The sequence below is a fragment of the Pseudorasbora parva genome, chromosome 11 (assembly GCF_024679245.1).
Source record: "Pseudorasbora parva isolate DD20220531a chromosome 11, ASM2467924v1, whole genome shotgun sequence".
Lineage (NCBI taxonomy): Eukaryota > Metazoa > Chordata > Actinopteri > Cypriniformes > Gobionidae > Pseudorasbora > Pseudorasbora parva.
Window position 1 is genome coordinate 45946613 of NC_090182.1, and position 17218 is coordinate 45963830.

The 17218-nt window shown below is 39.0% G+C and overlaps 2 protein-coding genes across 4 annotated transcripts in view; one reads left to right on the forward strand and one right to left on the reverse strand.

Moving 5' to 3' along the window:
- Window positions 1-17218, forward strand: part of gnpda2 (glucosamine-6-phosphate deaminase 2) — a 469370-nt gene that overhangs the window by 411073 nt on the left and 41079 nt on the right. The window lies entirely within an intron of this gene.
- Window positions 1-17218, reverse strand: part of frmpd1b (FERM and PDZ domain containing 1b) — a 76605-nt gene that overhangs the window by 37372 nt on the left and 22015 nt on the right. For all 3 annotated transcript variants that reach the window (XM_067458103.1, XM_067458102.1, XM_067458104.1), the window contains exon 2: window positions 12081-12219. The gene's annotated coding sequence lies outside the window, so the exon portion shown is untranslated. The remainder of the gene's footprint in view (window positions 1-12080; window positions 12220-17218) is intronic.

Below are 17218 nucleotides of genomic sequence, written 5' to 3' on the forward strand. Positions count from 1 at the left end.
CGGCCATGGAAACCCATTCCACACTACAAAAAATGCTTTTCTTACGTAGTATTTTTGTCTTGTTTCTAGTCAAAATATCTACAAATTCTTACATTAAGACACATTTACCAGACAAGTAAAAGAAAATCTTGTTTTTGAAAAAAATAACTCAAAATGAAGAGAGTTTTTGCTTTAAAAAAAAAAAAAAAAAAGTTACATAATCTGCCAATGGGGTGAGAAAAATAATCTTGTTTTCTGTTTGAATTACGATAATTTTTCTCACCCCATTGGCAGATTATTTAACTTTTTTTTTTTTTTTTTTTTAAGCAAAAACTCTCTTCATTTTGAGTTATTTTTTCCTAAAACAAGACAATTACTTTTGCTTGTCTAGTAAATACTTTGTTTGATTTTTTTATAGATGTTTGGACTAGAAATAAGACAAAAATACTAAGTAAGAAAAGCATTTTTTGCATTGCATGAAGCTCTCTACGCTGTTCTTGAGCTCATCTGAAGGCCACAGAAGTCTGGAGGTCTGGAGCGATTGACTCTGCAGAAAGTTGGTGACTTCTGCGCACTGTGACCCTCAGCATGCGCTGACCCCGCACTGGGATTTAACACTTTGTGGCTGAGTTGCTGTTGTTCCCAATGGCTTCCACTGTTATAATCCCACTAACAGTTGAACGTGGAATATTTAGTAGTGAGGAAATGTCAGGAATGGACTTATTGCACAGGTGTCAGCCTATCACGGCCCCACCCTTGAGTTCACTGAGCTCCTGAGAGCGACCCATTCTTACACTAATGTGTGTAGAAGCGCCTGCAGGCCGAGAGCTGGAGTTATACACCTGTGGCCATGAAGAGATTGAACACCTGAACTCAGGGATCTGGAGAGGCGGCCCAATACTTTTGGTAACATAGTGTAGATCAGCACAGGAAAGAAAACTCATCAAGTGATTTAATTGAGCCGACATGAAATGGCATTCACAACCCAATTTGCATAAATGGGTAAAATCTGTTCTACTTTGATTACTGATGTATTTCAGAGTGAAACAGACACCGCTGAATTTCATTCATACACACACTCTCTCTCTCTCTCTCTCTCTCTGTCTCTCTCTCTCTGTCTCTCTCTCTCTCTCTCTCTCTCTCTCTCTCTCTCTCTCTCTCTCTCTCTCTCTCTCTCTCTCTCTCTCTCCTGACTGTGTGCTGGGTTTTATTTTATATATGCTAATAGCAGTGGCGCAGTCATGAGGTGACACCAGGCCTGGCATTTAGAGGACAAGATCTCCCATGAATAATAACATCAGCCATCTACAGATGACACACACACACACACACACACACACACACACACACACACACACACACACACACACACACACACACACACACACACACACACACACACACACACACACACACACACACACACACACACACACACACACACACACACACACACACACACACACACACACACACGCACTCCATCTAATTACCTGAATGTCTTCTCAGTCCTCTTGACATCTGCTGCTACTAACACACATGCATATGTCTCTTCTAGACACACACTGTTGCAAGTGTGTGTTATGTCTGCAGTTAGACGCAAGGGAGCCCTTACACACACTCAATCTCTCGCAAACCACAACAGCTCAAAAGTGCACTCTGTGTGTGTGTGTTTGTGTGTGTGTTTGTGTGTGTGTGCGTGCTTTACAAACACATTCTGAGCATCTGATCAATACGCACAGATCTCTTCTTCCTCTGTTTCGTCATGCTCGGAGTAATCTGCCTGATTATGCTCTGATTTGCATGGCATTGCTGGAGAGGGTCATGTGACCTTTTACCTTTGCTCTAAGAGTCAACGGTTGTCTCGAATAGATCCTGATGTCTGCTAAGCATATTAATCAACAAAACCTGAAACTCTAGGCAAGTACACAAACAGAGATGGAAATGCATACCACAGTTCACAAACTTAAACTTGTTCAGAAAGATCATAACGGTTTTATTATGACACCTGATCTAAAAGAGAAAGCGGAGAAAAGAAGACATGCTAATAGCTGCTTATGCAACATGTGATGTTTGTGTTGAATTATGAGTTCTGACACTTCTCAAACCGCAAAAATACGTACAATTAAGCTTGTGTAGCTAGATATTGTTGTTATTGTTTAATAAATTACAGCTGAATATATTAAAATCAATATTTTAAATATATATTTTTAAAAACAAAAAAAAGCCTGTGACAAAATTACTAAAACTTAAACTGAAATTAAATCTGAAAATATAATAGCTAATTCAAAACATTTATAAATAAATTAAAGCTAAATATACTCAATATATTTGTAAAAAAATTAAGTGCATGACAAAGTTACTAAAACTTAGTAAAATATATACTGTATTATACTGTATTTTAAAGAAACTAATAAAAATGGGAAAACTTAAATCAATATTAAAATGAAATATAAAAATATACACGCTATTTCAAAATATCTAAATATACTAAATATATTTTAAATAGACTGTATATTTAAAAAAACGAATTCAAATTAAAATGCAAACTGAAAATATAAAAGCTAATTCAAAAAATATATTAACAAATACAATAATAATGTGTGTATATATATATATATATATATAATTGTATTACACAGTTAATAGAATAAGAGACAGAGAGATGAAATAAAGACACGCGGCACAAAAAGCCCATTCACACGGCTGACTAAAGAGCCGATCGGAGCCGATAATGTCTGGAACAATGATCGTAAAGCTTTCAAAAACTTTGATTCAGCTGTAAAAAAAACGTACCGTTTAGGAAGTCTTTTAATGTTTAAATTGCTTTGTATTATTATTATTATTATTATTATTATTATTATTATTATTATTATTATTATTATAATAAAGCAGCCCCACAGAAGACAATAGTGTCAATATTCAACTCAGTTTTGTTCTAATCCAGCAGTGTCAATGCAGTCAAACTGATAAAGTAATGCTTCGGATGAATTATATGAACAGAATATCAAAGCATGAGCACCAGTAGTGATGCTTCATAATATCATATCACTCCTAACATCCATGATCCGAGTTAATATTCAGATTCGGTCAGAAATGGCACACGCCGCTTCATGCCATCTATGAAATGAAAACGACCTCTTGACCTGCTTGAGCGCTCTCATGGGCCGTGGCAAACGGGATTAATCCTGCGTGCAGTCATATCGCTGAATGTGTGTGTGTGTGTGTGTGTGTGAGGTGTTAGTGGATTAGTACGCCCACTAGTAAGCGTGTCCTTTAGTCACTCGTGCTGATCCGGACTGATCCGGATCTGCAGATCTGAGACGGGCCGCTGTGTGTTTGAGCCGGGGATGCTACGGAAACTTCATCTCTGCCAATTTATAAGTAAAAGTTTATTGGATGAAAAAAAAAGTGTCTGCAGGGTTTGTGTAGAATTTATGCACTGTCTGAGTGTGTGTGTGTGTGTGTGTGTGTGTGTGTGTCCTTTTTTTGTGAAAATCAGGACACAAATGTGCATAATGCCATGGGTATGACACAGGTATTACAGGAGAGGGTGAAATATGAGGACATTACCCATGTCCCCACTTTACAAAAGGCTTATAAATCACACAGGAGGAGTTTTTATGAGAAAGTCAAAATGGAGAATGTTTCCTGTGATGGGTAGGTTTAGGGGCAGTGTGTGTGTGTGTGTGTGTGTGTGTGTGTGTGTGTGTGTGTGTGTGTGTGTGTGTGTGTGTGTGTGTGTGTGTGTGTGTGTGTGTGTGTGTGTGTGTGTGTGTGTGTGTGTGTGTGTGTGTGTGTGTGATGGGTAGGTTTAGGGATAGGGGCAGTGTAAGGGGATAGAAAATACGGTTTGTACAGTATAAAAACCATTATGCTTATGGAATGTCCCCACATTTCACGAAAAATGTGTTCACAAAAAAATCACAGAGTGTGTGTGTGTGTGCTGACTCAGGTAAGAGCCGCTGCCCTTGTGGCGTGATGAAGATGTCAGTGGTGTTTCAACTCCTGGTCATCCATAAACACATAAGGCCTTTTCTCTCCACCTGCATTTCTACATCTATATTCTCCCCTTTAACCTGCGTATGAATTATTAAATGAGGAATATTGTGACGTGTTTGTTTCCGGAAAAAAACTCACGACTACAATGAGTTCAGAAACACTGACTCTGATATAGAGAAGAACTCCAGCTGAATGTTCATAAAATTAAATTCGTAAATTTGTTTCATTTGAGTCTTGTAAAGATCTAATAGCACACTGTAAAAAAAAAACATTGTTGGTTTTACTTAAAAAAGTAAGTAACCTGGTTGCCTTAAACTTTTGAGTTTATTGAAATAAAAATGTTGAGTTGAAACAATGAAGGAAATTGGTTTAATAAATAGAAACTCAAAATATTATTGAATCTGAACCACATAAAAAATGTAATAAATCATGAAAATAGCACAATTTGGCTGCGTCATCACAAATAAAACACACACAATTAGCTTACAAAATCTTATTTGAATAAAGGTTGTCGATTCTCAAAAAAGTTCATTGTATTAAATCAAATGATCAAAATTGAAAACTTGGCAACTAGGTAACTTATTTTTTTTTAAATATTTTTTTACAGTGCACTAATCCTGGTTCAGTAACTAATGGTTTGGAACGGGCGGTTTTCTGCCACTGTTGTGTGTAAAATGCATCAGACGGTCAGCAGAGGGACCTTTAGTGTCTGTCTGAGGCTGAGACTATAGATATTCCTGCCAGAATAAGATCTAATGTGGACCAGACTGACAGTCAGGCTCTATTCAGCCTCAGTATTTCATTCACACTGCAGTCATCAGGCGCTACAGTAAAACCGGTCACACTAACACAGAGATTTCTGCCCAACTCTGTCATTCTCTGCCAAACTCACTGCACTAACACTGCCGTATAAGCATCATTCAGTCAAAACCATCGATCGACTGTCACGCTCAAACTCATGACAAACTCATTCTGTCCCTCAAACTCGTGCTCTAATAACCTGCCAATGCTCCACACTACTATCGTGTACTATTCTTTGTCTTGTCATTGTGTTATTCGCTGGGTCATGGTTCTGAGTGACCGAGCTTCTCACCCTATCTCTAAGGGAGCGCCCAGCCACCCTGCGGAGAAAGCTCATTTCAGCCACCTGTATCCGGGATCTTGTCCTTTCGGTCATGACCCACAGCTCATGACCATAGGTGAGAGTAGGAACATAGATTGACCGGTAAATCGAGAGCTTTGCCTTATGACTCAGCTCCTTCTTCACCACGGTACATCGCCTGCATTACTGCAGATGATGCACCGATCCGTCTGTCAATCTCCCGTTCCATCCTTCCCTCACTCGTGAACAAGACCCCAAGATACTTAAACTACTCCACTTCAGGCAAGAACTCTCCACCAACCTGAAGTGAGCAAGCTACCCTTTTCCGACTGAGAACCATGGCCTCGGACTTGGAGGTGCTGATTCTCATCCCAGCCGCTTCACACTCGGCTGCAAACCGTCCCCAGTGCATGTTGAAGGTCCTGGTCTGAGGTTGCCAACACGACAACATCATCCGCAAAGAGCAGTGACGAAATCGCGTGGTCCCCAAACCGGACACTCTCCGGCCCTCGGCTGCGTCTAGAAATTCTATCCATAAAAATTATGAACAGAACCGGTGACAAAGGGCAGCCCTGCCGGAGACCAACATGCACCGGGAACAAATTTGACCTACTGCCGGCAATGCGAACCAAGCTCCTGCTCTGGTCGTAAAGGGACCGTACAGCCCTAAGCAAGGGGCCCCAGACCCCATACTCCCAGAGCACCCCCCACAGGGTGCCACGAGGAACACAGTCGAATGCCTTCTCCAAATCCACAAAGCACATGTGGACTGGTTGGGCAAACTCCCATGAACCCTCCAGCACCCTGTGAAGGATTTAGAGCTGGTCCAGTGTTCCACGACCGGGACGAAAACCGCACTGCTCCTCCTGAATCCGAGGTTCCACTATCGGCCGAATTCTCCTCTCCAGTACCCCGGCATAGACTCTCCCAGGGAGGCTGAGAAGTGTGATCCCCCTGTAGTTGGAACACACTCTCCGGTCCCCCTTCTTAAAAAGAGGAACCACCACCCCGGTCTGCCAGTCCATAGGCACTGTCCCCAACCGCCATGCGATGCTGCAGAGGCGCGTCAGCCAAGACAGCCCCACAACATCCAGAGACGTAAGGTACTCAGGGCGAATCTCATCCACCCCCGGCGCCTTGCCACTGAGGAGCTTATTAACTACCTCGATGACTTCAGCCCGGGGGATGGACGGTCAGAATGTTTCCTGTGATGGGTAGGTTACGCCATTGTTTTTAATAGGCGCCCTCTAGCGGACGGAAATGTTACACAGTCTAGCTTTAACAGAACCAAAATAATAACAGTATTTTTGTTTTTTTAAATGCAATTCTGAAGAAGAAATGGTTTTCATTTCTAACTCTACACTATAAAAAAATTCAGTTCTCCAATTGAACATTTTCTAGTGACTGATCACATCTAAATTTTTCAGTTGGCCAAATTGAATTTCTGTGAATTGATGCAATTTAATTCACTGAACTTCAATTTGGCCAAGTGAAAAATTTAGATGTGATCAGTCACTAGAAAATTTTCAATTGGAGAACTGAATTTTTTTTTTTTTCAGTGTAGGGGCCAGTTGTTCAAAGGTAAAGTGATCGGATTTTGGTCATCGGATTTGATCAAATCTTGAAAATGAGTTGTTCAAAGGGTAAAGAAGGAATCTGAAATCAGATTAGATCACGGAATACAACCCTAGTTTTAATCTGGATCAAAACTTCAGTTTGTGTTGTTCAAAACTTGTCAGTAGGATTTTGGATAACTTTGATTTTAAAAAAAAAACAGGATTATCCTGATGATCCCAACAGGGGGTCGGATTTCAAGGTAGATTTCAAGAAGAAAATGTAGTAAAACTTTAAAACTGGTCAAAAAATACAACTTTTGTATCATATAATACACAAACACATTTTATTTTGCTCTTGATTAGTTAGGCTAACTGCTAAAGTAATAAATTAGAAGTAGACATTATTAAGCCTTTCGGTAGCCTACAGTCAAAGGAAAAACAGATTTAACCGACATAAAATAATCCCCAAACAGCTGTAAATATCAAGCAAAAATATGATATTAAATTTGAAGTGTTTTTTTTTTAAATCCATTTTAAGACTTTTTTCTTATTATTAATTATGAACCAGTCAAAAGGTCTTCGTGAGCCAACGCTACACAAAAACTTTTCTAAGAGAACGCAAAAGCGTTTAAATTTTCTACTTTTTCCAACTCATATTTTTTCCATCAGCATGTCCCTTCAAGGACTCCGTAGAGCACTAGTAACCCAGATTTGGTAATCTGAAAAAGTGTGTATCTGGATCAGGGTGATCCAATCCAATTTTGCGGCACATGAGTAAAATGGATTACTTGATCCTGGATAGCAAAACATGGGATTTCCAAATCCAGATCATTTTGATCCAGATTAAATGTTTTGAACATCTGACCCTAGAAAATCATGTCACACAGGATCTTAAACAGCATTTAATCTGTGAAGTGAAACTTCAATTCTAGCTAACGTCACCTTCTCCACCACTAAAGTTAAAACGATAGTCATTTGACAAGGCATCTAACATTAGTCCATTTGTAAATAAAAAATAAAAACACCTTTACTGTTCTGTACAAACAATATATGTATGCGCTAACGTTACCCAGTTCGCTGTGTAGAGTTTGTGACTCAAGTGAAGCTATCATTGTAAAATCATACGGTGATGAACTACAATTATTAAAATGTTTTTAAAATGCCAAACACAATGTTGTGACTGCTGATGATATGAGTTAACGTGTAAAGTTAATGCTAGTTCACATGTAGGCTAAAGTTATACTGTTTTGCAGGACTTACTGAAAATAAAGACTAAACGTAACACTCAAAAGCGTCCATTTCCTATCTCAAAACAATGGGTTGTTCCTCAAAAGCTTTATCTTCATCAGAAACAGGATCAAACAAAAGGTAGGATGCATAACCTCCCCATTAATATTCATGACTCTTCCAAATAAGGCAAAACCAGACCTAGGGACAATTTATAGGGTTGTAAATGGACCTGTAAAACTGTATCGTGACAATTTGAACCCTTAAATAAGCCACACACCCTCTATGTAGATATCAGAGAACCATTTAACATATTGTTTCAACTCATTCTAGGGCACCTTTAAATGCACACGAGGCAGTTTTTGTTTCTACTTCAGCTTGTTGGTGAAATATAAACATTTAAACAATAAACTGTAATGACCTGTTTTCATGACAGATTTATTCAAACATACATTATATAGGGTATTGAAGACATCACTAACAGGTTAAGTAAAAATATAATTAATATGTAATACAGGACATATATTTAGCAAAATTATCTTCTCTAGAGTTATTTTTTTTCTTGCTAACTAATGAACACATGAATAGCTTTCTTGAGGTGAATTCATTGTCACTGTTTTATTGACGTCTTTCGGCGGTTGAAACAGATTGATGGATTACATGTGACGGGATTGATTTCAGGAAGTTGTTCTGTTTCTTTCCACACCTTCTGATGTTCGTCATGTTTATTTGCTGCTGTAACTAGTAGTAGAGGTTAGATGATCGGTTCACAAGCACTACAGCGATCTGTCACGCCCCAGCGGCAACCTCTCGCGATCTCTCTTGAAGCCAATACGGAAGTAATGTAAACTGCAGTTCCTCAACTGGCCACTAGAGCGGCTCCAGAAGGAGCAGAATCTCATTGAGCCCCATGTTAAAATGGCCAACTTTACAGCAGAAAAAAACATGTTTACAGCCTGGTACAAACTGTGGTTTGGTCTATACGGCTAATTTTGACCTTCATGACAACTGTGAGGGGGGTGAGTTTTTTTATAACTCATTAGTTTACATTATATAAAGCCTTAAAGTTATGTATTATTTTAGGGCGTGGTTACTTTGAGTGACAGGTGGCTAGCCATTTATCCGCCGTCTATCGTCATCGTGTCACCTAAGCTCCGCCCACATCCCGCCCTTTTGCCCATTTTCTGTTATCCGGAGTCATGACAAATCCTGTCCGCCTATGAAATCGTGTCCGCTGGTAGCGGTTTTAAATGCCTGATCAAAATTGTTATACATGGTTCTGGACAAGCAATTGTTTAAAAATAAACTATGACTTCATTGCCATACTAAGTACACACATACACACACAAAACATTTATTTGAAATATGTAATTGATTGCTATGGGAGCAAAAACATGTTCTGAATTATTTTGACTGATACCAATACAAAATCATGACATAGTAATGTACGTGTAATGTAAATAATAAAGAATAAAATAAAAAAAAACAGCAATATACAGAGCATGTGCACAAAATCAAAAGATTATATACATATATGCTTGTATATATCTTATATAAAAACGTATAGCTTCAGTTATATAGTACTAGTATATGAAACATATGATTTGTAAGACATTAAAGACTATTTTAACACAATTTAAACAGCAAAAATCAAAAAGCGATTTTGCAATAATTGTAATCAGGCTCTGAACAGATTACCTATTAAAATTTCTTTCAGCTAATAGAATCGCTCTGGGGGTCCTTGCGGACACAATTTCATAGGCGGACAGGATTTGTCATGACACCGGGAGTGACACGCGTTGACGCGCTTGCAAGATGGCAACGGCCAGCTCGCCCCTACTTTAAGCCTCAGAACGGCTTATCGGAATCCTATGGGTGACGCCACGGACACTACGTCCATATATTTTTACAGTCTATGGTCACGCCATATTAAAGAGCGCCAAAACAACATTTATTGTTTGAGTTTTGGTCTTGTTATATTGTAGCAGGATAAGAGGGCAAAGAGACAGACATGAAGGGTGATAAATCAAAGTCTGGGGATTAGAGCTGTCAATAACGATAGAGCTGGCACCTAATGATGCTCACAATAACAAACAGCGCTCTATAAGTCATACTAACAGCTACAGGACCGAGCGTGTGGTTCAGATCACCGGAAAGCTGCTCTCAGCTCTGAACCACCTCGAAGTATCTATTAATGCTGGCTACAGTAACTCTACACCTCCCTCCCACGTCTGTCCCAACCCCCATCTCCTCCTGCACTAACGCAGACGTCTATAATAAGCACTATGCGCGCTGTTAAGTAAGGCCGCTTGATGTCTTGCTCACACTTCCTCTCATCACGATCCATTACCGAAAGAATCTGCTTTTACACGTAACCGTAACCCTTGAGCTCAGTCACTGGGTCAAGCATTCGAGAGGATCTTCCCCAATGCAAGAAGGACTGTAGATGTTAATCTGGCGTTAGTATTTATTATACGCGCTTGAGTGCTTCACATTGTTGGTTGAGTGCACTGGCCTTCAACACTCATGCAATGTGACTGTGACCCACTGCACTGTGAAGCTGACCTAAATGGAAGTTGACGCAGGAGCAATTACTTTCCTTATAAATAGTCATATGGACTACTTTTATGGTATATTTATGTCTTTTAGGAGCAAAAGTTCTCTGTTTGCGTTCATCATATTGAAAAGAGCAGATGAACAACATGAGGGTGAGCAAAATATACTAGACTTTATCATTTTTGGATAAACTACTACACTACATTGCCAAAAGTTTTGGGACGCCTGCCTTTACCTGCACATGATCTTTAATGCCGTCCCATTGTTAATCCGTAGGGTTTAATCTGGAGTCGGCCCACCCTCTCTAACAGCTCCAGCTCTTCTGGGAAGGCTTTCCTCAAGGTTTAGGAGTGTGTTTATGGGGATTTTTGCCCATTCTTCTAGAAGCTCATTTGTGAGGTCAGGCACTGTTGTTGGACGAGAAGACCTGGCTCTCAGTCTCCGCTCTAATTCATCCCAAAGCTGTTCTATCTGGTTGAGCTCAGGACTCTGTGCAGGCCAGTCCAGTTCCTCCACACCAAACTCCTCATCCATGTCTTTATGGAGCGACGCTTTGTACACTGGAGCGCAGTCATGCTGGGACAGGAAGGGGCCGTTCCCAAACTGATCCCATAAAGTTGGGAGCATGACATTGTCCAAAATGTCTTGGTGAAGCATTAAGAGTTCCTTTAACTGGAACTAAGGGGCCAAGCCCAACCCCAACCCCAGAAAAATAACCCCGCACCATAAACCCCCTTTCACCAAAGTTTACACTTGACACAATGCAGTCAGGCGAGTCCCGTTCTCCTGGCAACCGCCAAACCCAGACTCGTCCATGGGATTGTCAGACCGAAGCGTGATTGGTCACTCAGAGAACACGTCTCACTGCTCTAGAGTCCAGTGGCGGCTGCTTTACTCCACTGCATCCCACGCTCTGCATTGCTCTTGGTGATGTAAGGCTTGGATGAGCTGCTCGGCCGTGGAAACCCATTCATGATGCTCTCTACGCTGTTCTTGAGCTCATCTGAAGGCCACAGAAGTTTGGATGTCTGGAGCGATTGACTCTGAAAGTTGGTGACTTCTGCGCACTGTGACCCTCAGCATGCGCTGACCCCGCTCTGTGATTTTACGTGGTCTAACTCTTTGTGGCTGAGTTGCTGTTGTTCCCAATGGCTTCCACTTTGTTATAATCCCACTAACAGTTGAGCGTGGAATATTTAGTAGTGAGGAAATGTCAGGAATGGACTTATTGCACAGGTGTCAGCCTATCACGGCCCCACGCTTGAGTTCACTGAGCTCCTGAGAGCGACCCATTCTTTCACTAATGTGTGGAGAAGCGTCTGCAGGCCGAGAGCTTGATTTATACACCTGTGGCTATGAAGAGATTGAACACCTGAATTCAATGATTTGGATACTTTTGGCAATATAGTGTATTCCTTTAACACCAACTACCTGTTCTCACAGCACAGCACAGGATGCATTTATTCAAATTCACAATCAAAGCCACATCAGAAATAATCCCTGAGGGAGTGAAAGCTCAGCATCTTCAGAAAGACAAATCCCTGCGTGTTTATAATTGAAAATGTGCTTTCGGTCACAGCTTGAAGCATCTATTTGTGACACCTGCAATTAATTTACATCTTTTCACTCCCAGAGTAGCTTGATTGGAAGCATCTCACCTTGGTGTGGTTTGTGTCCTAACAGCTCCAGAACGCAGAAATCTCAGCGTGTGATAGGACATCACATCTCTCTTGTGTGGACTGGTAACGAGGTGGCGGAGACGGGCCTTCACAACCATCAGGACCAATGAGAACTGATCTGCTAGAGATGAAATCATAAGCATAATTAGAGTCTGAAATATATGTAATCCTACATAAAGTAGAAAGATTAAGCTAGTCTGGATCTAACAGAGACTATTCGATTATATGTTCATACACATGCATATCGACTATAGCTGGGCAACACATTGAATATTCACTATGATTCTGTCACTGAAAAAATAAGCAATATTGTGAATATAATGATTGTGATGCATTTTTTTAAATGGCCAAGTTTCGTATGGGTTGTTTTTACTGCATTAAAGTTATGAAATTAAAATGGACAATACTTTTTTTATTGAATATTACTGTGTTTATTATAGATGATTTAACTTTTTTTTTTTTTTTTAAATTCATGTTGCTGGTAATCTTGCATCAGAATAACAGTGACATCTCATCTCTTCATCCCTTCTCTGATGACGAGGGCGGGGCCACCTGTCACTCACATGAGATCCACCAATAGCAGACCACAGCCGTCCAATCAATCCCCCACAGACTAAATCAAGCCCCGCCCCACATTTGTTCTTGTTTGAGAAGCGTTTCACTCAGATATACGGCACGATGGGGAAGAAAAGACGAGCGCAACCTCAGTTTTATGCTGACTTTAAACAATTTGAATCTACTTGGCAGCGATGATGCTTGATTGAAATTAAGGCTCCTTTTAATACATTTCAGAGCAAATACTTTGAGATTTATTGATACTCCTGTATCTTTGTATCATTATAATGGATAAATCCGATTCAATTCTAAGAATCAGTTAAATTCAATTAATCAATTTCAAACTCTGAATGAACAATTAATTTGCATCATCCCTCAAAAATGTAGTTAAATACTGTTGTTTACTATAAATTGTTACATTAGCGCATTTACATGAAAATTTGTAATTAGTATTAGTGCTGTAAAAAATCAATTAACCGCGATTAATCGCATCCAAAATAAAAGTTTGTGATTATATATTTAAAATGTATGTATTTATTATAATGAATAGTTGCTTGTATATATATATATATATATATATATATATTTTTTTTTTTATTTTTTTTTATTTTTTTTTTTTTTATTTTTTTTTTATTATTTTATTTAAAACGTTCACGAGACTCTCTCAGCAGGTGGAGTGACCACACACACACACACACACACACACACACACACACACACACACACACACACACACACACACACACACACACACACACACACACACACACACACACACACACACACACACACACACACACACACATGTTGGTCTATGTGGTTTACAGGGACTCTCCATAGGCGTAATGGTTTTTATACTGTACAAACCGTATTTTCTATCCCCTTACACTGCCCCTAAACCTAAACCTACCCATCACAGGAAACATTCTGCATTTTTACTTTCTAAAAAAAACATAATTTAGTATGTTTTTAAGGCCATTTGAACTATGAGGACATTTGATATGTCCTCATAAACCACATTTATAGTGTAATACCAGTGTAATACCCATGTAATTATACAAATTTGTGTCCTCATAAACCACATAAACAGGCTCACACACACACACACACACACACACACACACACACACACACACACACACACACACACACACACACACACACACACACACACACACACTCACTCACTCACTCACTCACTCACTCACTCACTCACTCACTCACTCACTCACTCACTCACTCACATACACACACACACACACACACACACACACACACACATATATATATATATATATATATATATATATATATATATATATATATATATATATATATATATATATATATATATATATATATATATATACGTATGTATGTGAATAATTGCATTTAATTGATTTGACAGTATTATTCTTGACACCATTTTGGTAAAACATTGTGTGGTAACCAATTATGTTTGGTTTAAATTATGGTTCTTGGGGAAAAAAAACTACCTTTAAGCCATTTCAGAGCAAATCCATTGAGATTTCTTGTTACTAGCTTCTCTGGTTTATAAGTGACGTCAGATATTTCTGAGAATCAGTTCAGATTGCTCAATACCATCTAAGATTTCTCCAATATCATGTGGAAACACAAAAGGCAGACTTTTTGACTTTGTTGCGTAACTGCACACCTGGCCCGCATCAGAATCAGCAGATAAATCTGCATTTCCGCACTAATCCTGATAGATTAATCTATTTTCTGTGCTGAGCCTCACTGGGGTAATGTGCAGTGCTTGTCCATCGAGCACACGCTTTATTAACATTTTAGAGTGTGTGTCGCTTCGTGACTTTCACTCCAGTGCACATGAAGTCATGCGATGGCGGCAGTCATGCAACCGTCACGAGAGCGGACCTCGGGCTCTCTCTCAGAGCATCTTCTGCAGGGCTTGTTATTTCAGCAAACACACATCTCGACCCCCTGGCTGTGACTCTAGCAGCCGAGATCCAGCTTTACTGTGCAACAGTCCTCTTCAGCACAGCATGCTGTCGACTCATGAATAATTAATTCCAATAATGCAGCTACTGTACATGAGCACTACGGATGTGCCAATGAGAGAAAGAGGTGTGATGATGAGAGATGGAAGAAACAGAACTATACGTGTAGTGGTTCCCATAAGAAAGAAACATTACATCTCAAATACAGCAATGAGATTAAATGGAGAACAAATCGAGTGCTTAAAGGGTTAGTTCACCCAAAAATGTAGATTGTGTGATTAATTCCTCCTGTGGTTGGCCACCCGTCAGACCTCCGTTCATCTTCACACACAGATGAAGATATTAGTGTTGAAATCCGATGGCTCAGAAAGGCCTTCATTGACACCAATGTCATTTCCTCTCTCAAGACCCATAAAGGCACTAAAGACGTCGTTACAAAGCCCATCTCACTACAGCGGCTCTACAATCATTGATGAAGAGATGAGAATAGTGTGAGCGCAAAAAACACTAAATAACGACTTATATAGTGATGGGCAAACACTTGTTCCTGAAGCCTCGGAGCTTAATGAATCAGTGAATCGATTCATGAATCATGAATCAATACGCTGATTCTGAACGATCTGAAGCTTCAGGTAGAAGTGTTTGAAACTGCGATCAATACTACAAGTGTGACTACTTTTTCAGGACCATTTAAACATTTATAATCATGACCATCATTTTTTTAATAAGAAACTTTACCAAGTTTTGTACCATTTTTCGGTCAAAAATCACCAAAAATAAATAAATAAAAATAAATAAATCTAAATTTTCTTTTACATTTAAAACTATTTTTAGAGTATGCTTTTAGTTAACATTGAGTTCACAATACTGAATAACTTTGTCAAAGTCAACATAAATTGTCATTTGCAACCCATTTTACTAGCATATTTCTTGGCGAAACTGGATATATGAGAAACATTTCAAGGACTTGCTTTTAGTGAAAAGGAAAGTGTCATACATTGAGGGTAATGAATACATCTCCCTTTATTGCAATAATGTACGCTAATAAATCAATAACAATAAGACCATCTTGATTTCATCTTGCCTTTTAGGAGAAGTAGTACGAAACATAACCTGAGCAAGCTTTATGATTTTCTTCTAGGTGAAGAGAAGTAAAGGAAGGATGAAATGGACATAAAAAGCAAGACACAAAAGAATGAAAATGTTCTTCTTTAGAAGAGAAGATAGAGGTGCACCGCAAAAGATGCTTTTCTTACTTAGTATTTTTGTCCTTTTTCTAGTCTAAATATCAAACAATTCTTACATTAAGAAACATTTACTAGACAAGTCCAAATTATTGTCTCGTTTTGGGGAAATAACTCAAAATGAAGAGAGTTTTTGCTTAAAATAAGATAAATAATCTGCCAATGGGGTGAGAAAAATAATCTTGTTTTCTGTTTGAATTAAGATTATTTTTCTCACCCCATTGGCAGATTATTTATCTTTTTTTAAGCAAAAACTCTCTTCATTGTGAGTTATTTTTCCCAAAACCAGACAATTACTTTTGCTTGTCTAGTAAATACTTCTTATTTTTAGATATTTGGACGAAACAAGACAAAAATACTAAGTAAGAAAAGCATCTTTTGCAGTGTGGAAGCTGTGAGAAGGGACGGGGATGATAGAAACACAAATGGATGTGAAAACTTGAGTAAATAAAAAGAAACAGCTGAGCGGTGCGGCACCGTGCCGCAATACAGCAGAACTCCTGCTCAGCACCGAATTCATCAGCAAGCAGTCGATGAGCAAATAAACAGGCCGTTCATGAGTCTGACCTGTGTCACGAGAGTGCCGTCAACAGTCTGGCTTTCCAAAAATATGGTTTGTTTTCTGCTTATCGAATAGCACAGCCCTGGAGTTCTCAATCGGCCCACAGAAACAGCGTCTCTTTGCCCTCCGAGAATAAACGGGCGATCAATAGTGATCGTGTCATGCCAAGCGGAGAGTTTGTCTGCTGTCCCGTCTGAGTGGGACAGAAATGGATGTTTGCTGGTGTCCCTGACATTTACAGCTGTCATTAAACTGATCCAACAGCTGTCCAAGGAGACGTCCACAAACCAACACACACATTTGCACTGCAAAAAATCATTTTCTTACTTAGTATTTTTGTCTTGTTTCTAGTCAAAATATCTAAAGATTCTTACATTAAGAAACATTTACTAGACAAGCAAAAGTAATTGTCTTGTTTTGGGAAAAAAATACTTAAAATGAAGAGAGTTTTTGCTTAAAATAAGCTAAATAATCTGCCAATGGGGTAAACAAATTTATGAATTACGATTATTTTACTCACCCCATTGGCAGATTATTTAGCTTATTTTAAGCAAAAACTCTCTTCATTTTGAGTAATTTTTCCTCCAAAACAAGACAATTACTTTTGCTTGAATTTTTAGATGTTTGGACTAGAAATAAGATTTTTTTTGTTTTTTTTGCAGTGTGTGCTTTATGAACATGGATGATACCTAAAGTTGTGTGGCTAGTTGATTCTGCAATAATAATAACATATTTTTGTAGACCAACCAGAAAAACACACACACACACACACACACA